The sequence below is a fragment of the Balaenoptera physalus genome (assembly GCF_965194825.1).
Source record: "Balaenoptera physalus genome assembly, contig: HAP1_SCAFFOLD_464, whole genome shotgun sequence".
In the NCBI taxonomy this organism is placed as follows: domain Eukaryota; kingdom Metazoa; phylum Chordata; class Mammalia; order Artiodactyla; family Balaenopteridae; genus Balaenoptera; species Balaenoptera physalus.
In genome coordinates, this window is record NW_028126239.1 from 629,378 (window position 1) to 650,049 (window position 20,672).

Below are 20,672 nucleotides of genomic sequence, written 5' to 3' on the forward strand. Positions count from 1 at the left end.
ACTAGTTATATGACTGATATGTTGGATATATACCAATTTTCTGATTTGTTAAATCTTTAATTCTATACTGATACAGATTTTAGAGCATTCTCAAATCTAAAAAAATCTATTCAGAGAAATAGATGCTAATTTGGGTGCCATTTAGATGTGGATATAGACTTTAGAGAACTTCAAAGCTCTATTCAGGGAAGTAGAGACAGATTTTGGAACATATTCAGCTTGATTTCTTTTTCCAATAGAAGAAAATACAAGAAAGATCATATCACATCTAGTGGGAGCATAGAGAAGAAAACAATGTTCTAGTCTCTAACCTCGTCAAATGCCACAGTTTGGGGTGGTTTTTATACAAAAATCATGTTTGGAGATAAGTAATCTTGAATTTGGAGCAGCCCCAAAACTTGGGGGAGTGGGGACCTCTGTAGGGGTGGTGGTGTACAGAGCAGTGTAAATGCAACTGCTAAGTGTTAAAACCTCTGGAATGAGCCCACATTTGGATAATTTCTGGAAGGTAGCTAGCTTCTGCTGACAACTAAACAACAGTTTCCTGGCATGATATCCTTGTAGAACTGCTGGCCAATTTGTAATGGAAGATTCCTATTTTATCCCTTTCTCTTCCCTCTTCTCCTTTAAAAGACAATTTAAAAACAGTGCAAAAAAACAAACAATCAAATAAAAAAAACAAAAAGGAACAAAATCTTCTCCAGTTTCTAATATCTCATGGAAGAACAGGAAACTCAGGAATTTAGAATATTTCCAAAGGCAACACATTTGGTGTGTGCCAATAAAAGGTTTCCATGCTGTATTTGGGCCTACAGTTCGCATCAAAGCCATTTGTTTATGCTTTGATAAGACAGGAATAACAGACTTTGATATAATTTTTAAAAAATATTTTCGGGACTTCCCTGGTGGTCCAGTAGTTAAGACTTTGCCTTCCAACGCAGGGGTTGCAGATTTGATCCCTGGTCAGGGAGCTAAGATCCCATGTGCCTCGCAGCCAAAAAACCAAAACAGAAAACAGAAGCAATATTGTGACAAATTCAATAAAGACTTAAAAAAAAATGGTCCACGTCAAAAAAAAAAAATCTTAAAAAAAAGTATTTTCAAAGAAAGAGGGATTTCTATTTTCTTCTATTCTTGTAGGAAAATGCTTCAAAATCTTTGAGAGGAAAGTCATAGCTCTTTCTTTACTCCTGTTCTACCCCAAAGGCTAGTGATATTAGCTGTGTCTTTTAAAGATAAAGAATTCACAAAGCTTTCCCGCTATGGCTGGTAACTATTTTCCTTGATTGCTGTGGATGTGGATATTTTTTAAAAATCTACTTGAACTTTTTTTCTGTCCAAATCAGAAAGTAAAAAATGTGAGAAAGCAACAACAAATATGTTTACAGAGGTCTACTAATTATTTCAACTAGGCTTCTGGCTACCAGCTGGGTTAGCTTGGGTAGGTCAATGAATTCAGTGAGCTTCACTTTACTCATCTATAGAATGGCTGCAGGGAAGAATATGTGATATTACAGCTCTGAAAGTTTCTTGAAAGCAGTGAAGCCCCATGTGGCTGCAATGTATTATTGTAATCAAAGCCCAAAGTCTGTTTGTTCGTTAAAGATTCTATTTCCACATTTCTGTAAATAGATGCATCACTCACTCACCAGTCATCATGAACTGATAGGTGTTGTCAGAGACGGAGAAGATGCGGGGCGGGGCCTCCTGGCGCTTTTTGCCTCGGTAGGCAGACCCCACCTCGGGGTTGTACACCGGCAGCCACTTGTAGGGGTTGACGGTGACACAGAAGAGGCCCGAGCAGGTCTGAGAAAATCAGAATATTCAACGCGTGGGATTTGTTTTTACTTGGAGAGATAGGTGGAATAAAGAGAGGTTGAAGGGCGCTCACACAGATCATCCAGGCTGCGTAACGCTCTTTGAGGTTGTACAGCACTGCTGGCTCGTGCAGGTGGGTCATCACGACCATGTCCTCAACCTTGTCGTATTTGGGAGGGTTCATGGGGAAGACTTGGTCTTCTCTGACAGAGTCTGGCAAGTAAAGTAAGAGACAAGTTTGTATTAATGGTTGGAGGTAGGATTTATGTTTATCTGCTTTAATTATAAGACTACAGTTGTGGACACTTTCCATTATATTATTCGGTGTCTTTTAAATAAAGGCATGAAAATACATTCATCTTAGCGTTTGATGGTAAGAAAATCTGTTTCCTCTGATGAGCTAGAATACGTACTACTCTTTAAAAAGTACTTTTTTCCTCCCACATTTCCTTGTCCCAGGTTTATTTATCAGTTTATTTCATTTTACTTAAATGGGTTTAATTTTTCATTTTCCTGGCCATTTATTACAAGAAACTTCAATTTGGGGGACAGTAATGGGGATAGTAATACATTGTTTATCTAAGTAGATAGTAATTGTTTTGATAGGAGAAGCTAGTTTTTGTTTCTCCGAAGTTTGGGGATTTAGACTGGGAAGTGAGAAATTGAAGGGAAATGCTGGAGGCCAAGCCTAGTGGCTTTAAAGTCCTTTGGGTAGTTGGGAAAGGGAGAAATGAGGTTACTGCTGAGAATTTCTTCTACCTTCCAAATCTGATGTCTGTTAATGGACCAGAAGGGTGTCTGTATTGGCAGTAGGCTTAGAGATTCTGAGCAACGAAGGCTTCAACTTGAAGCGAAGAGGTGGAGGAATAAAGCGGGGAGTATTTTCTCCTTACGTTTTTACTTACTGCTCCACGTTCTGTCTTTACAGTTACTTTCCCTCCTTCTTTGCTTTGTATGATGCTCTTCACATAGGATTCCTTGGGCTCCGCCACAAAGACTGATGATTTAGCATTGAAGGGCCTGTTTTGGGCTTCAATCCGCTCCTTTTCCGATTTTCGAAGGTAGGGAGCAGCTTCGCCAAAAGCAGCCATCTCACCGTCCAAACTCGCACTCATGGCTGCGATTTATTTAGAGAGAATTTTGCCTTGGGGAAAAAATGAAGGAGAGGAGAAATAGAAACCGGAAGTTATGCATGTGAGCTAGGATTTGAAATGAAAGAAATGTTGAGGCTCCATCGCCTGCCTGGGCTGTAACTATTCTTCCAAGCTGTTGCTCACCAGTGTTCTCATACAGTAACCCTAGCACAGGGCTGGTTTGGCATGAGACTGCAGTTTGAGGCTTCATTTTTAGGGCTTTGAAAATTTCCTTCCCAGATGGTGTATCTTGATCTTCAGGGCTAGGGCATCTACAACTGAGTGAGAACGGAATCCTTGCATGTTTTATTCTCTAAACTGTAACAATATCTATAGCTAAGACTGTTGTTGATGGATTGTTTTATAGCAACTGTCATTCTTTAATCCCCACTTTTCCTTCTGCATAATGTTTGCATCTGCCATTTGCTAGGACAGTCATAGAGTTAGGAGGGAAGGTTTGTTTTGTGCAAATGGAGATTGATATCTTCCAAGCTATTGAAAACATCTTTGCCTTTTAGATGGCCATTTTTTCTCTCACAAGCCAAATAATTATTTTTAATGTCTACTTAATGTTAATATTTGGTGTTATATCTCTTGGTGGGTCATTAAAAAAACCCATAATAAATTCTTATCATTCTAGGTTTTTTGGTTTTTTTTGTCATTTGGCTTGTTACCAAGAGACTTAGCATTGCCTTAATTCCAAAATCTCTTTTAACATTCTCCTTTTGGCATGAGAGATTTCAACTGTCAGTTAACAGATCTAACCACAGAGAAATGAGAGCTTCAGCACGAAGAAGTTTCTTCATCCCACATAAATTCCACAGGCTTCTTTTCTTTCCGTCCAGAAAAAGAAAAGAGACAAAAATTTAAGAGTTCATCGCATGTATGTGAGCCATTGTCCTCCGTCGATAGGTATGTCTCTCAGTGTTGGTGTGTTACTTCGGTTGGGTCTTTCCTTTGCTCTCAGGCAGTGAATTACTTGGGGGGAGGGCCAGGATCTCTTCTAAATTAGGTATGATATTTAGCCCTCTGTGGGTGTAATACTTGTGATTTTTTAAACGAACAATAACAAACCTTTCTAAAAACTACAGTGAATCATGAAAAGGTAGCTAAAATACTATGGTTTTAACAAGATGTTTGTTTTTGTTTACATTTTTAGATTAAGAATTTTTCTGGGTATTTAAAAATTATTGGTAAAATGTATAAGTATTCACTGCTTGTCAGGAGGGGGAGGTTGGCATGGAATAGTCCATTGCCCCTGGACAGTTCTAAGTGCAGCTGAGAACTCACTGTCAAAATTCATTCTTTCCTAAATGGTCCTTTAATCCTGGAATTCAGGTGAGGGTGGTCTCTGAGAATAAGACATTCTGAAAAAATGATTTCCCAGCATTTATAAGCAGACGTTTAGAAGCACAATCTATTTACATAACTGCAAAAATATGGAAATGGTGTACAGTGAAGAGCTGCCCCCAGCTTCGTTAGCCTAAATGAATCCCCTCTGTCATCAATGAATGAATAAAGCAGAGTCTTACCTCTGGCTTCCAAATGAAGATGCAGGTTCAGAAGCGTCTAACACTGTAAAACAACAAGTTTCTTATTAGTGAAGCTCTGAAATTCCAGTAAGGTAGTTACAGAATTAAAGTGTTTCCCTGGTCTGAAACTTGGCTGTATGGAAATAAAAGTCAAAGTTGGGAGGAACAGTCTCATGCTCAGAGATGGGCCACGGGGTAAGCTGTTTCTGCCCCCGGGGTCCTTCAGGTCCCAAGGCCCCCACCACTTACCTCTGGGTTCTTGGTGGAGACGAAGCAGGAGGGCTCCTTCGTGCTTATGTAGGGGCTGATGTGCTGATGCTGCAGCTACCTCCTCTTTGTTAGAGCAAGACATTCGGCAGCATGAACCTTCAGAATAACTTGTACTGACGTTTGTCATATATGGATATAATTAGAAGTATTCATATCATTTTGAGTATGTGAACCAATCTCCTATAAATAATTTGACAGCGACCAATTTGCTGGCAGAGATTGCTTTCTAGTGTGCTGGGAAGGTAATCTTTGACAGTGCCTGGTGGGGCCTCCTAAGAGCTATATTCATTTTGGCAAACTCTCTCACACATGCCTGTGGTGACCCAGTGATCACATACTCAGCGACACATTGCTTTCAGGACCCTATAACCACTTTTCCTTCTTTGGTACCACAGGAACCCCCACCTCCTGCACACCCTTGGGCTGCTGCCAAGGCTCCCCCTTGGAGTCTGGGCTCGGGCAGCAGGGCCAAGGTGAGAGGAGATGCTATCCTGAGTCTCTACCGTCGGGTCAGTGCCCATCCACCCAACACTGAAAAAAATGATTATTTGTTACAAAATTATATGTATTCATTGTAGGAAAAAATACAGATAAACAAAGAGAAAAAAGCTCTATAATCCCAATATGCAGAGATAAGATATAGACATATAAGTACATATATGTCTTACAGCCTACTTTAAAAATTATATCACAGGTAATTTTCATACCACTAACGAAATTTACTCCCTTATTCTTTCTTTCTTAAATTAATTAATTAATTAATTAATTAATTTTGGCTGCGTTGGGTCTTCGTTGCTGCGCGCAGGCTTTCTCTAGTTGCGGCGAGTGGGGGCTACTCTTCGTTGCGGAGCACGGGCTCTAGGTGCACGGGCCTCACTAGCTGTGGCATGTGGGCTCAGTAGCTGTGGCTCGCGGGCTGTAGAGCGCAGGCTCTGTAGCTGTGGTGCACAGGCTTAGCTGCTCCGTGGCTTGTGGGATCTTCCCGGACCAGGGCTCGAGCCTGTGTGCCCTGCATTAGCAGGCGTACTCTTAACCACTGCGCCACCAGGGAAGTCCCTACACCCTTATTCTTTAGACAAATTATATTATGATCATTCTTTTAAAATTAGAATCTTTTCTTTTTTTAATGGCTAGGGATATTGAGGTATAATTTATATACAGCAAAATTGACTCTTTTTAGCTGACGGTTATATGAAAGTTTTTCTGCTGCTATTTAAAAATTTTTTTTAATTTACAATAAAATTCACTTCTTTTGTTTTATAGTTCTATGAGTTTTTGCACGTGCACTCTTTCTTGTAACCACTGGCATAGACAGGATGCAGAACTTCATTTCTGTGAGTTTCGATAAACATGTGCTGTTGTGCAACCTCTTACGTTCTATTTATACGAAAAATTAAAGCCTTGTAGATTAGACTAAAATTAATTGGATTGCATCTAATGTCTCATCAAATATGATATTTGATGTATACTTTATATCTGGTTTTCTAATCATTGTAATCATAAATGTGAATTAAACTGTTTCATTTGTAGATATAAGGCCAAGAGAATTGAAAGCATACACTTATACAAAGACTTGCACATAAATGTTCATAACAGCATTATCCATAATAGCTAAGTGGAAACAACCCACATGTCCATCAACAGACCAATGGATAAATAAAAGTGGTATATCCATACAGTGGTATATTATTCAGCCATGAAAAGGAATGAAGTACTGATACATGATACAACATGGATGAACCTTGAAAACACTAATGCTAAGTAAACGAAGCTGGATGCAATGTGTTCATATTTGAATAACAAGAACAGGCAAATCCATAGAGACAAAAAGTAGATTAGTGGTTGCCAGACAATGGTCTGGAGAGGAGAGATTGGGGAATGACCGCTAATGGGGTTTCTTTTTGAGGTGATGAAAATGTTCTGGAATTAGATAGTGGTTATGGTTGCATAACTTTGTGAATCTACTAAAACCACTGAATTGTTCATTCAAATGGTGAATTTTATAGTATGTGAATTATATCTAAAAAAATGCATTGGATTTTACCAGTGTTTTTTCTGTATCTATTGAAATTATATTTTTTTCTCCTCTCACTTGTTAATATAATGAACTGTGTTAGATTTCCTCACTTTTACTGTTCTGCAATTCATGAAATAAAACCTATTGATTTAATGTTTAATTTCCTGCTGCTTTAAGTTTACGCATTTTTTTTTTAAATGTGGGATTTCTGCATCTGAGTTCATGTGGGACTAGGCCATAGTTGTCTTTTCTTGTGCTATCCTTTTCTGGTTTTGATATAGGATTGTGCTAGTTTTGTAAAATGAGTGCCTCCCATTTGTTTCTATTTTCTTCAACAGTGTGTTTAGGATGTGAATAATCTGTTCTATGAAGGCTTGGAACAGGTCCTTCAGGAAACTCTTTCTGCCTGTAGCCTCTTTGGAGGAGAAATCTTTCACTCTAATTTAAGGTTTTTCATGACTATTGATTAGTTTGTTCAGAGTTTCTACCTTTTTTTTTTTTTTTTTTTGCCCATTTGGAGAATTTATATTTTCCTAGAAAATTGCCCATTTCATGTGGGTTTTTAGATTTTTTTGTGCCTATCTTTTTATAGTTAAAAAAACTCCTGTGTAGGCATCTATTCCTTTTAATTTTTTTAACATATTTTAATTTTGTTCTTTTTATTTTAAACCGTATTTGCCAAAGTTTTGTCTTTTGTGTTGGTCTTTTTAATTTAGATTTAGCAAATAAGGTTTTTTCTAGTTTATTATTTTCTGCTTTTAATCTTATCCATTCCTTTATTTCTTAGGTTTATTATATCGGTCTTTAATCTAGCATCTTGAACTGAAAGCTAACTTCATTTATTTTCATTCTTTCTTATGATCGTGCATGTTTATTTATGGTTATAAATTTTTCTTTGGTTACTACTTTGGCTAAATCCCATGGGTTGATATGTAGTACCCTTGTATGATTGTCCTTCAATTATAATTATTTTAAAGCTTCTATTTCCATTCCAACTCCCAAATTATCTAAATTTTTTTTTTTTTTTTTTAATTTCCAGATGTATAAATTTGGGCTTTGGGGAGAGGATTCTCTTTTAGCTGATAGTTCTTTTTATCGTATGTGTGTGTGTGTGTGTGTGTTAGATTCTTCTATTGATATTTGCCTTTTAATATGTCATTATATTGTACATTAGTCATTTCCAATTCTGTTTGCAGTTAATTTTGAAAACATTGATTCAAGTTTATCTATCCACAGAGGATCTGATTGATTGAAGATGATGAAGGATGGTTTTGGGATGCAGAATTTTCTAAATCCTCCTGGAAGTCTGGCAACGTCTCCCTCCAGCCACAAGGCCCTGCCCCACACCCTGCAACAACCAATCTGGAAAACCAGACTTCAACCTCTGCAACAATAGGCCCCAAGGGTCAGGACTTGGCCAGTGACTCACAGCTTCGTCATTTTCAGTCTTTTCCATGTAGAACCAAATGCGGGGAAAGCCAAATATATTCCCCTAAGTAATCACTTAGGACGCCCCTCTTCCTATCAGCTTGTCTCCAGCCTCCCCCATCACAAGCTCTGGGCAGGACATGCCTTCCTTTTTTTGCCACCAGAAAGTGTCCCCACTCTTATGTGTGCCTGAGTCTCAGCCTGATGTGAGTGGTGGTGGCTGACTCCTGTGCTCTATAGACAAGTTCTGAGTAAATAGTGTCTGTTCTCATTTGGGGGGGTGTCTTTTTTCATATACACAGAGCTTAGTATGACAGGAAGCAAATAAAACTCATGATAATGTTTCCCATATTATTTAAAAAACACATTTATTAATCACCATTTTTTAAGTTGAGACATAATTCACGTACCATAAAATTCACCCTTTGAAAAGTGTAGAATTTAGTGCTTTATAGTCTATTCACAAAATTGTGCAACCATCGGCACTAATACCAGAACATTTCATCACCTCAGAAAGTCTGAAAACTCTAGGTAGGATTCAAGTCTCATGGTTTTCTTCTCTTTCCTTCGATTTGCCTGCTTAGAGTAAACAGTGTCTCTGAGAGAGAATACTAGCAGCTGAGTTCTTGGCAATTTGTCCCCAAGTGAGTGGGGACTTACTTTTTCTCCTGAAACGGTAACTCTGTTTCCACCACTTGAAGTGAGTGCTCTAAGTGTATCCAGGAGGGAGTCAAGGCTCTGAGCACTAGTCCTGTCATCTGGCATCTCTGTGAGGATCGTGGAGTAGGGCAAGCGCTAATACAGCAACCTTCTCCTTTCCAACATTTACACCGACGTGCTCCAGACTCCATGAAGGCAGTGATGGTAACGAGGGCACATGAGAGGTTATATTTCTCTCCCCTCAGCCATGGTCTTGACGAGGCTGTGACTCACTCCATAAGCGAGTCTGCGATGCAGTGAGCTCTGTCATGTGATGGACACAAGTGGAGGGATGAGCAAGAGCAGAAGTTCAAGGCCTGGTAGGGGAGGAGGTGTGTGGACGGGTAAGTTCAATACGTCCAGGGTCAGAGGTGCTGGCTAGAGGGCTGTGCAGGGCTGAGGGGGCAGGAGAAAGAGAAGAAACCCTTCAGCAGGACTGGCCCAGAGGGCAGAGTGGAGCCAATTTTGCTTTTTTTTTTTTTAATCCAATTTTTAATCTGTTTTCTCAGAATACAATTGACAATTTTGAAAACTCTAAAAAGTCAAAACAAAATACTCCCCTTCATTCTTGTTCCAAACCAGCCATTTTCCCCCTGTATAGGTAACTTTGTTCAGAAACTGGAAGCACTTTACAGAAAGCATTTTTCCCTTAATTGGTGCATTGAGGAGGATATAGTAGGTAGAGGAAAACTTAGGATACTAAGGCCATATTTGAAGCTCTGGAGAGGCCTGAACCATCGAGAGTCTCCTATTAGTCTGTGAGCAGGGAAGACAGGAGGAAGCTACAGGAGACACAATGATAGTCAAAGTGGTGAGGTCCCAGGAAACGAGGAGGGAAAGAGGGACCTCAACCCACAGGAAAGGTCAGTCGGGGATCATCTTATCGTTTGGCAGCCCCGAGACCACTGGCTTGTGAAGTTGAGCCCGTCTGTCCTCATATCTGGTCATGAATGCATGGTATGTGTCGAGGTTAAGGAGGCAGCAACTGCGGACCCCAAGTTTGATATACACTCTGTTCACTCACACAAAATGGTGGACATTGCATCAAGGCTCTCTGACTTTTTAATGACTAATTCACCTGTAGCTTTTATTTATTGGGTTTTGTTATGTTCAGACATGTCATGTCAACTCATTTAATCACTCAACTCTCTTGAGAGGTTATTAAAGTATTTTCCACATGAGAACAGGGAGTTTTTTATTGGGGAATACTTTGCCTGTAGTCACTGCTGATAAGTGGAGGAACATGTATATTGCCTGCCTTGTGCTAAGTCTGTAGATTTAACTGAAAGCATTGGGGAGAAGGGATATTTATGAATTCCCAAGTACACATTTTTGAATTGCCAGTCAGCTCACAATTAACATTCTGTTGTGGACTGTGCAGGTTATTTCACACCACCCTGCATGTGATGCTCCTTTATCATGAAAGTCACTCTGTATTCAGAGTGTGCCCAGTTCTGTGATGCATCTGAAAAACATACGCCAAGTCAGCCCAGAGGAACATTGGACTTGACATCAAACAGGGTTTGAGCTTTCGATACACACAGCTGCCTTTTCTCAGTACTGTCGCCCTCGACCATCACCTCTGGACATTTGGGGACATGGGGCAGCCTGAACCAGAATGTCCAGCATGTTTTTAGGAATCAGTGACTTTCAAGTCAGGTGACTGTGAACTTCATCCAGAATTGGGGTAATGTCAATTGCAGGTTTCTTTGAGTGAAATGTCTCTGGAATCTTGTTGAAGTCAATGTAGAACAATCCCTCCAATAGTGCCACAATTCTGTGAACGTATCAATCTTATTAATCTAACCTTCTGCATATTCCTTGGCCTTAGAGGAAACGATGGCTCTGTTGTTACTGGTGCTAAACTTCAACGCAGCACCCACTGTTTCAGTCCCTCCCTTTTGGCGCTTTTCCTCATCTTGATCTCGCCAACATCCCACCCATTTTATTTTTCGTTTGTTTTACCCTTAAAGATATATTCTAATTGTCAATATCCTATAATATGTTTCCAATTACTGGTATATTCCTCCATTTCATACCTTTTCTCTGTGTTAAAGATCAATATTTTAAACATGTTCACAGACGGTAGCTTCAAGAAGAACCCATTTAGCTGAAGGTCAACAGTAAGTTTATGGGGATGAACCCCGCTGTCCACATTAGAGACATGATCTTAGGGTAAGAGGAATTCAGCACAACCACCTGACTGAAAGTGGACTTAAACGCTGGCCCCACAGAGGTTTTTGAATACTTTGCATTTGGAACCATATTGTCCCAAAGGCAAACTGTACCTTGAGTTTCAAAAGGGCAGTTGCTTAAATGTAACTCATGTATATAGTGTTTGAAAAACAAAGAAGACCTAAAAGTTAATCAGAAAACAATGGCAGTGAGAGGCTACGAAATAGAAAAATCTATGTGAATTCAGCAAAGTGAGGCTCTATGTGAATGTAAGTAACATGGGGGGTAGTTAGTGGAGACCATCACTGAGGGAGCATCCTAGAATTCATGTGTAGAGAACTAAAGAAATGAATTTTATGTGAGCAAACTTTTAACAGTCTTTCCTTTCCTTATCAGTAGCAGAGACTTCACACTGGAGAAGAGCCCACTGAATGTAACAAATATGAGGCGATTCACATAGAACTGAACTTTCACGCCACATGAGTGGCCTCTCACAGGACAGAAACCCTATGCTTGCAATCAATTTGGAAGAGCCTTCAGCCTTTATTCATCATTGAATTCACATAAGCTAATTTATACTGGAGTGAAACCATGCAGGTCTCATCAATGTGGGAAGGCGTTCAGGCAATGCTGTAACCTTAGATGACGTGAGAAAACTCACCCTGAAGTGAACCCCTATATAGGTTATAAATGTGGAAGATAGTTTAGCTGGAGCCTCACATTTAAATACACCGGAAACTCACACTGGAGAGAAAACTTAATGTGATAAATGTGGGACACACTTCAGCAGAGCCTTAACTTTTATTCACACTGATGAACTCACAAGGTGAGAAGCCCTCTCTCTCGAAACACTGTAAAATCTGGGGCTTCAATTATTTTATTCCTTTTATGTTTTCACTTAATGTGCCCCTCATAACTTAAAATTGAATTATAAATAAATTTAATTTTTCACAAGAGTCCTAGTCCTGGAGAATTTGTGGACCCTGCCATGAAAATCCCAAGAACTCAATCAGGCCGGGGTTTATTCCTTCATCAGTATTTTTTAGCCAAAATGTTTTTTTCCCCACCAAGAACAGATAGATATGTCAGGACCGAGAAGTTGGAAGATCATTCCATAAACACAAAAATGTAAAACAACTATACCCCAATAAATAAAATAAGGTAAGATAAAATAAATCATTGCAGACATGGAGAGTTCCATTTTCAGATTTGGAGAGGGTAGGGGCTGCATGATAAGGTCTGGCACTTCAGATAAATTGCTTTTACTTTGTTGGCCTGAAAACATTCATTATAACCCTAAAGTCCACTGACGTCTAATGGGTGAAAGAATGTTATTGTAGGGGTCTATAAAGCATGGGATGTTGCCTGCAACCTTTGTGTGTCTGTGTTCCTGTCTGTGTACATGCACACGCACACACACAAACATGCACGCAAGGGAGAGAGCATATAGCATCCACCTGATCCTAAAGAGAAAATATGAGTCTGGAATCAATGGCATAAATGTGTCATCAGGAGAAAGAGCATCTAAGTTACCTTATTCATTAATGTATCAAATTTTCAATTACTAACAAATATTTACTGAAAGCTTCCAGGATTTCAGAACTCGGCTTGTTATGAGGACTAAGTTGTAAATATTACAATGTTCCTATCTTCATAGAACTCTACATAATAACGCAGTCAATTCAAATATACTGCAAAATAAAATTTCTGATATTAAAAATCAACTATACATAAGGGTTTACAAATCGTGTAAGTACAAAATGTTTGCTACTAATTTACAAAGAAAAGTTGCCACTTGATAAAATAAAATTGAGATTTATAACAGTGTCATTATAGAACTTTGGAAGGCCAAAAATTGTCAAAAAGACTGGGTTATTAAAAAATATTTTACAAAATTCTGAACCTTTGAAAAGCTATTCTGCAAGATTTGGGAAGAATAAAGATAGATTTCCATTTCTAACAGCCAAGATAATTGTTCAAAATATTATGAAATGAGTATTTTTAAATTAATTGTTCAATTACAAAATACACTTTTGAAAATCAATAATGGTTTTTATTAGAATACAAAAACTGCTGCACATGCCTATTAAAATACATTTAGCATCCATTTTATTCGAGATTCAGTGGGGCAACATTTTATTTATTCATTTATCTTCTTCTGGTTTTACTGAGATATAACTGACATAGAGCACAGTGTAACTTTACAGTGTATAATGATTTGACTTACATATGTTATGAAATGATTATCACACTAAATTTAGCGAACATTCAACATCTCATATAGACACAAAATTAGAGAAATAGAAAAAGGTGTTTTTCTTGTGATGGAAACCCTTAGAATTTATTCTCTTAACCACTTTTATGTATAGGAGACAGCAGTGTTAATTATCTTTATCGTGCTATGTTGCATCCCTAGTACTTCATCTCTCTTATGGCTGGACGCTTGCAGTTTGGGCCACCTTTATCCAGTCCCACCTCTTCCCACGCCCTGCCTCTGGCGACCACAAATCAGACTGTTATTGGATAAGTTTGTTTGCTTGTTGGTTGGCTGTTGAAATATAACTGATCTACAACACTATGTTATTTCTTGTTACACAACAGAGTAATTTGGAATTTCTATACATTTCAAAAGGAGCACCGGGTCCTCTGCATGGGGAGGGGCCAGGGCACTGGCGCCTCTGAGGCCCTGGGCCCCGCCGCCAAGCTCAGGGACAGGCCCCTGTCTGCGGCGGAAGAGGTAGCCTCCAGGGGCCAGAGGAGATGCTGGGATCGCGCCCCTTCTCTCCGTCCTCCGACCCCAAGTTCCCGCGGCGGCGGCTGAGACCCCGGGCCGGGGTGTGCGCCGAGGGAGGGAAGCGGGTGCGGTTCCGGCCCCGCTGGGCTGAGCCCGGCCGGCGGGAAGCCCTCTGCCGGGCCGAGGAGCCGCTGTACCGCCCGTGGTGCTCCCATGACTGCCGCTTCCCCTGAGCCCGGAGGAGCGGGACCGTCTCCTGGGCCTGTAGGCCGCCCCGCTCCTCTCCTCGCCGCCTCCAGGGCTCCCGCCACGCATCCAGCACCTGCGACGTCAGCGAGTGGGCCAGGCGCTCGTGCGGGGATGGGGGGATGGGCCCAGCCGCGATCGCCGCCCCACCCAGGAGCCCTGCCGTGTGCTCCACCCACCCCGCGGTCGCCCCTTCCCGGACCTGCCGGCCGAGCTGCAGGCGGAGGCAGGGAGACAAGGAAGCCAGAGGCGCCGTCGGGGGTCTCCCGGCCGGTCCGGGGACACCGGGCCGCTTCCATTTCTGGCTCCAGCGGCTTCCCGGTCTGTAGCCTCTGAGCCGGAGGACGCAGCGCTGGGCCGCTTCGCTGTCTGCACGCTGCGCGCACGGCCGGCACTGGAACAACAACGCGGGGGTCAACTACACACTGCACCCCGCGTGCTACTTCTTTGATCTTTGTCTCTGGTGTGAAAGGGCCCAGATTTCCCATCCTGGGCGAAAGAAATGTTCTTTATAAATATTTTGTAAAAGGTGTTCTGTCCCCTGCCAAAATAAGATGTTAGGTGACTTGAAGTGTCAGAGTCATCCGCTGGTGTTGGCCGTGAGGCTGAAGAACAGGTCACGGCCCCAACCCCCTTTGGGTGCACAGAACCCGCAACAGCTGCCAGACTCCGCTGGCCATTAGCCCTCAGAGAAGCTGGACCCTTAGCGGCTGGACTCCAAGCCAGGGGTGGGGCTGGAAAGGCGGCTTTCTGTCCTTCTGGGAGCCACAGAAGTTAGTGGTGAATTGATGGATGAGCCCAGCGAGTAACTATTGCTCAGAACTCTTTGGGCCCCTGCACGCGGCCGGACAGGGAGCACAGGGTCAGGACAGTGTCACTCACTGCTGGTGGCTGGGGACGCCAGCACGAGGGCACCATACATGAGCACAGGCGGGCACCCTGGGGGAGGAATTTAACCCCTCACATCTTGGGCAGATTTTGGTAATTTGTTTTTTGTTTTGATTTTAGTTTTCATATTTTCTGGCGCAGGGCTAGTACAATCAATTCGTTTTGGAATGCTGGTCTCTAAGGAGGGATGTTTGCACTGTAACTCGAGAGAACAGGCCATTGCCTCCTACATCCCATCGATCAAATTCCACACCCAGCTTGTGCTGGTAGGAACTGCAAGCTAAGTATGGTTTTTATATTTTTAAATGGTTGAAAATAATTCATAAAAAGACTATTTGCAACACACGAAAATTATATAGCATTCAAATTTCCTTGTCTATAAATAATGTTTTATTGAATCACAGTTATACTCCTTTATTTACATTTTACTGTAGCTGCTTTTTGGCTACAATGACTGAGCTGAGTAGAAACGACAGACATCATATGGCGAATTTAAAATATTTACTCTCTGGTCCTTTACACAAGTTTGCCAACCCCTGTTCTAGAAAAGTGGGGAAAAAAATTTTTTTTGAAACATGTATGCTGGGATTTATACTTTTAAAACAGTTAAACTTTTAGCGAATTTTGTCCCTGGAAACAAACTTAGGTAGAAGTAAATATGTTACATTACTCTCAGTAATCTCAGTTATAACAAACACTAATTCACAATTATTCCTGCACTGAGGAAGGGAATCCACCTGCAGATTTTTTCATTTTCATCTAAGAAATAATCACAAATTAGTGTAACTAAAACCTAGGACCCATCTGAATTAGCATCAACTGCAAAAACTGCTAGATATTTCTGAGCCTCAAAATAGGACATTGTAAGCCATAAAAGTATTTACTTTACATTTTGCTTTGGTGACATCTCTTGACTGTGGCAGTGTTGTTTACTAAAGTTAATTGATCATGGAGAATTTCATCAAGAATCATTTTCTAGTAGAAAACTATCAAGAGTTAATGCACTATAATTCACACTAGAGTAAAATAAACTAGAAAACAATCACACTGATGAAGCAATGAATATGTAATTTACATAAGAATATAAAAATATGTAACAACAAAAAAATCACTTATTACCTTATTTTCTGTTATTAAATATAAAAACATATTATGCATCTTCCAGGTATTCTTGCATGTGGTAAGCCATTTCTTTCTTAAAAGGGCATTATTGCATAATGAAACACATAGGTAAATGCATTTTTAGATTTTTATTTTGTATTTAGGAAAACACTTAAGTTCAAATTTACCAATAGTGTATATAATCGCATTGACACTATATACACTACAGAACACACTGGGAAATTCTGGATTTTATGATAATAATGTGTTATTCTGGATTGTTTTAGATTATCAAAAAAAATAGAAAGAAATTAAGAGTCCAATATAAAGAGCAAGATAGCAATCCTCTTGTCTGTTATCCTTTAAAATGGTAACCGGTTGAATTTTGAATAAAATGGATGATGGAAGGAATTTTAAGAGGCACGTGCAGCAGAATTTTTATCATTGTAAGAATCGTTACTGATTTTCAAACATATAGTTTTGAATTCTAACAATTTTAAAAGTACTTATTTTGGAATATAGAGAACAGCAAACCTGGATCTTAAGACAGGAAATCTAGCTTTGCTCTCCCCAATTCATGCAGACTAGCTTTTCCAAAATTGAGAATTTTGTAAAATATTTTTACTAACCAGTCTTTCTAAAAATATATAACCTTTCAAAGTTCCGGAATTGAGACTGTTTTAAATGTCAATTTTATTTTATGAAGTGCCAACTTTTTATTGTAGACTGGTAGTGATATTTTGTAACTATACAATGTATGAACATGTCTTTTTTTTAAATGTCAGAAATTTTATTTTGCAATTTATTCTTATTGCCTGCATTAGAATACAGAGTTCTAGGAAGAGAAATGTGTTGTGTTATTTATAGTTTAATCATCATAACAATCCAAGTTCTGAAATGTTGGAAGTTCTCATTAAATATTTAATAACGGTAAAGTTGATAAATGAATGAACAAGGTGATTTAGCTTATTTCTCTCCTGCATGAATCCTTTATGCCAATAATTCCTGAGTCACATTTTCCCTTTATGATCAGATAGTGGCTACAGTGTCCCTCCCTTGCATGGGTGTGTGTGTGTGTGCACTCAGATGCACGTACACACAGTAATGTTGCAGCTATCATCTTGGGCTTTAAAAAAATTTTGTTTTTAAAGATTTTTTTTTTTTTTGATGTGGACCATTTTTAAAGTATTTTATTGAATTTGTTACAATATTGTTACTGTTTTATATTTTGGTTTTTGAGCTGCGAGCCATGTGAGATCTTAGCTCCCCGACCAGGGATCGAACCCGCACTCCCTGCATTGGAAGGTGAAGTCTTAACCTCTGGAATGCTAGGAAAGTCCCCATGATGGGCTTTCTAGGCCCTAGAATACCATTTCTCAACCCATTAGACTTCAATGGACCTCAGGGCTATAACGAATGTTTTGGCCAACAAAGAAAGAGAAATTAAACTGAAAAAGGGCCAGAACTCATCATGCAGCCTGTATGCTCTCCCTAGCTAGCCTTCTTGAAGGTTTAATTGACAAAATAGACATTGTCTCTATGCTGATCTTCCTCACGGAATTTTTTTTTTTTTTTTTTAATCATCACCTTTTGTGACCAGGATTCTTTCTTTATTTATTTACGGCTGTGTTGGGTCTTCGTTTCTGTGCGAAGGCTTTCTCTAGTTGCGGCAAGTGGGGGCCACTCTTCATCGCGGTGCGCGGGCCTCTCATTTTCGCGGCCTCTCTTGTTGCGGAGCACAGGCTCCAAACGTGCAGGCTCAGTAATTGTGGCTTACGGGCCTAGCTGCTCTGCGGCATGTGGCATCTTCCCAGACCAGGGCTCGAACCCGTGTCCCCTGCATTGGCAGGCGGATTCTCAACCACTGCGCCACCAGGGAAGCCTCGGAACTTTTTTTAGTACCATTTTTCTAGATGAAAGAGTAAAGCTTTAAACGTAGACTTACCAATGGCTCTCTGAGGGATCTCCTTTGTGTTTAAATGATTTAGTATATGCACCCCTTATTGTTCGAATACATTCTTAAAGTACAACTCTTTTTATGTCTGCAAAGATCATTCACCTTCTCAGTCCTGAAGATATCTATCTGTTCTTCTTGGACAAAACAAACAAAGAAACCCTTGGCTACAAAATGCTAAGTAGGGATTAAACCACCGTCTGACTCTGAATTCTTGAGTTCTTCCTGTCCGTGTACCCACAATTATTCACCTTTGTTTAAATATAATTAATATATAATTCTTTTTTAAAGTCATGTGGGAAATAGTAAATGAAAGTTAAGTAATAGAATTAATTGAAACAGCAGAGGTTAATCACAAAGTATGTGTGTATTTATCCTTGAAGCCATTCATCCTGAACGTGTATACACATATTTGGACGCTAATGTAAGAGTTAACACACATCATACTATGTTTTACATTTTCAGTTAACATTCAACGTTGTTTCCTGATTGATCCCAGTCTTTGTAATTATGATTATAATTTTATAAAGACAGAAAGTGTCTAACTGATCAACAGTGACAGAGTATTAACAGAAAATGGGCCCATTCTTACTCATCCCAATATTTCATGATTTTGAATGACACATACCCACTCAGTAGTGCTTACATATTTGCAAATACTGATCTACTGAAGCAGGTTTGCTTCGTTTCTTCTTACTTGATACTGAATATTGCTTTCAGCACTTCTCAAAACCCTTCACCATCTACATCTTTATATTGTATATTTAATAAAAAGACAATTGCTGAAGGACTTAATTATTGTCTCAATTGCATGCTAACACATTCTTTATAGACTGTTTCCCCAGTATGAGTTTTCTGATGTGACTAGCAAGTGAAAGATTTTCCACATTGTCTTTAGAATTGGCATCTCCTCAGTGTGAGCACTTTCTTGTTCACTCAGGAATAAGGAATCAGTGAAGAATGTCCTTCCTTCATTACACTGAGACTATTTTTTCAGTGTGAACCCTCTCATGTCCAATGACGAATGTGACTCTAGCATTCATTTCATCGGATTTCTTCTACAGCAGTGATTAGATGGTGTACCCCTAGAGGGCTCTCCTCGTAGTAAACCTTGGGCTGTCTTCTCTACTGTGTCAGGGATGAAGCCCACTCTGAGTTCTCTGTGCATTCTGAGGCTGGAGCTCCACCTGAAGGCTCTTCCACCACGATTCCAGGGTCAGGGTTTCTCTCCACATGACTTTCCTGGTGGTTTAAAAGGGATCATTTCTGGCTGAAGGCTCCATATCATTGATTACAGACACAGGGTTTCTACTCTGTATAAATTCTCTGGTGTTTATAAAAGTGGGAGCTCTGGGTAAAGGCTGCACCACATGGATTCCAGACATAGGGTGTCTCTCCTGTCAGTTTTCTAGTGCGTGTAAACGTGAGAGCTGCGTTTAAAGGCTCTTCCACATTCATCGCATTTGTAGGGTTTCTCATCAGTGTGAATTCTCCCCGATGACTAAGGTTATGGCTTTGACTAAATGCTTTCTCACATAAATGATATTCATTGTGGTTTCTCTCCTGTGTGAATGTGCTCATGACATCGAAGTGTTGGATGGTCACTGAAAACTCTTCCACAGTCATTCCAAACATAGGGCTTCTCTCCCGCGTGAGTTTATTGGTGTGAATAAAAGTCAGCTCTCTGCTGTATTACCTTTATAAGGTTCGTCTTCTCCAGTGTGAGCTGTTGGTGTATAAATGCGAGGCTTCAGATGAATTATTTCCCACGTTCAGGACATTTGCAAGAGTGACTCCAGGGTGCACTCTCTCATGTTGTCTAAGGTTGGAGGGTGACTAAAAACCTTCCACATCCTGAGATCTGTATGGTTTCTCTCTAGTATAATTAGCTTATGCCAATTCAGTGATGAATAATGGCTGAAGTCTCTCCCATTTGGGCTGAAAGTATAACACATGTGGATTTAAGGTTGTTGTATGTGAAATGTCCTCATATTCATTGCATTCAGTGGGCTCTTCTCAAGCATGAAATCCCTGCTATTGACAAGGAAAAGGAGGCTGTTAAAAATTACTCACATAATATTTATTCAGTCATTTCTCTACATGTGAATTCTAGGCGTCTCCCTCAGTGATGGTCTTCATTGAAAATCTGCCCATGTTACTCACATTCACAGGTCGTGTTACTTTGCTGAATTCACACAGATTTTCTATCTGGTAAACCCTCACTGGTCCTAGCTTTCTGATGAAGTTTTAGGTCTTCTTTACGTTTCAAACACTATATCCATGAGCTATGTTTAGTCACTTACCTTTTCACTGAAGCCCAGGTTAGAGTTTGACATGTAATGTCAACTGACATGGGTCCTCAGATTGCTCCATCCTCCATTACATGGATAGAAAACCTCCTGGCCACATGTCCAAAGCCACGGAGGGCAGAGCTAGGGTTGAGGCTCTGATGTCGCTGATTCCCACATGGGGAGGAACCAAGGTGACTGAGGGCAAGGGCATCTGGTGGGGCAGGGGGTGCAACAGGGAAGGTGGGGTGCTAAAGGCCTGGAATGGGTGTTGGAGAACAAATGCTGGTGCCTTTCACCAAGTATTATTAAATGAGAATTTTGCGAGAGGTGTCCTTGCTGTGGAGACAAGACTCTCCAGGAGACCATGGTAAGGGTTACCTGGGAAT

General features: G+C 40.2%; 1 long non-coding RNA gene across 2 annotated transcripts; it reads left to right on the forward strand.

Annotated features, from left to right (window-relative positions):
• Positions 1 to 1,882: 1,882 nt before the first annotated feature.
• Positions 1,883 to 10,081, forward strand: LOC309653516. 2 transcript variants are annotated; one of them, XR_014259233.1, is made up of 3 exons: positions 1,883 to 1,951; positions 2,747 to 3,863; positions 8,007 to 10,081. It is a non-coding gene; the product is annotated as an uncharacterized lncRNA (long non-coding RNA). The 2 variants fall into 2 exon arrangements; XR_014259234.1 differs by lacking the exons at positions 1,883 to 1,951; positions 2,747 to 3,863 and adding an exon at positions 6,035 to 6,087.
• The last annotated feature ends 10,591 nt before the right edge of the window (positions 10,082 to 20,672 follow it).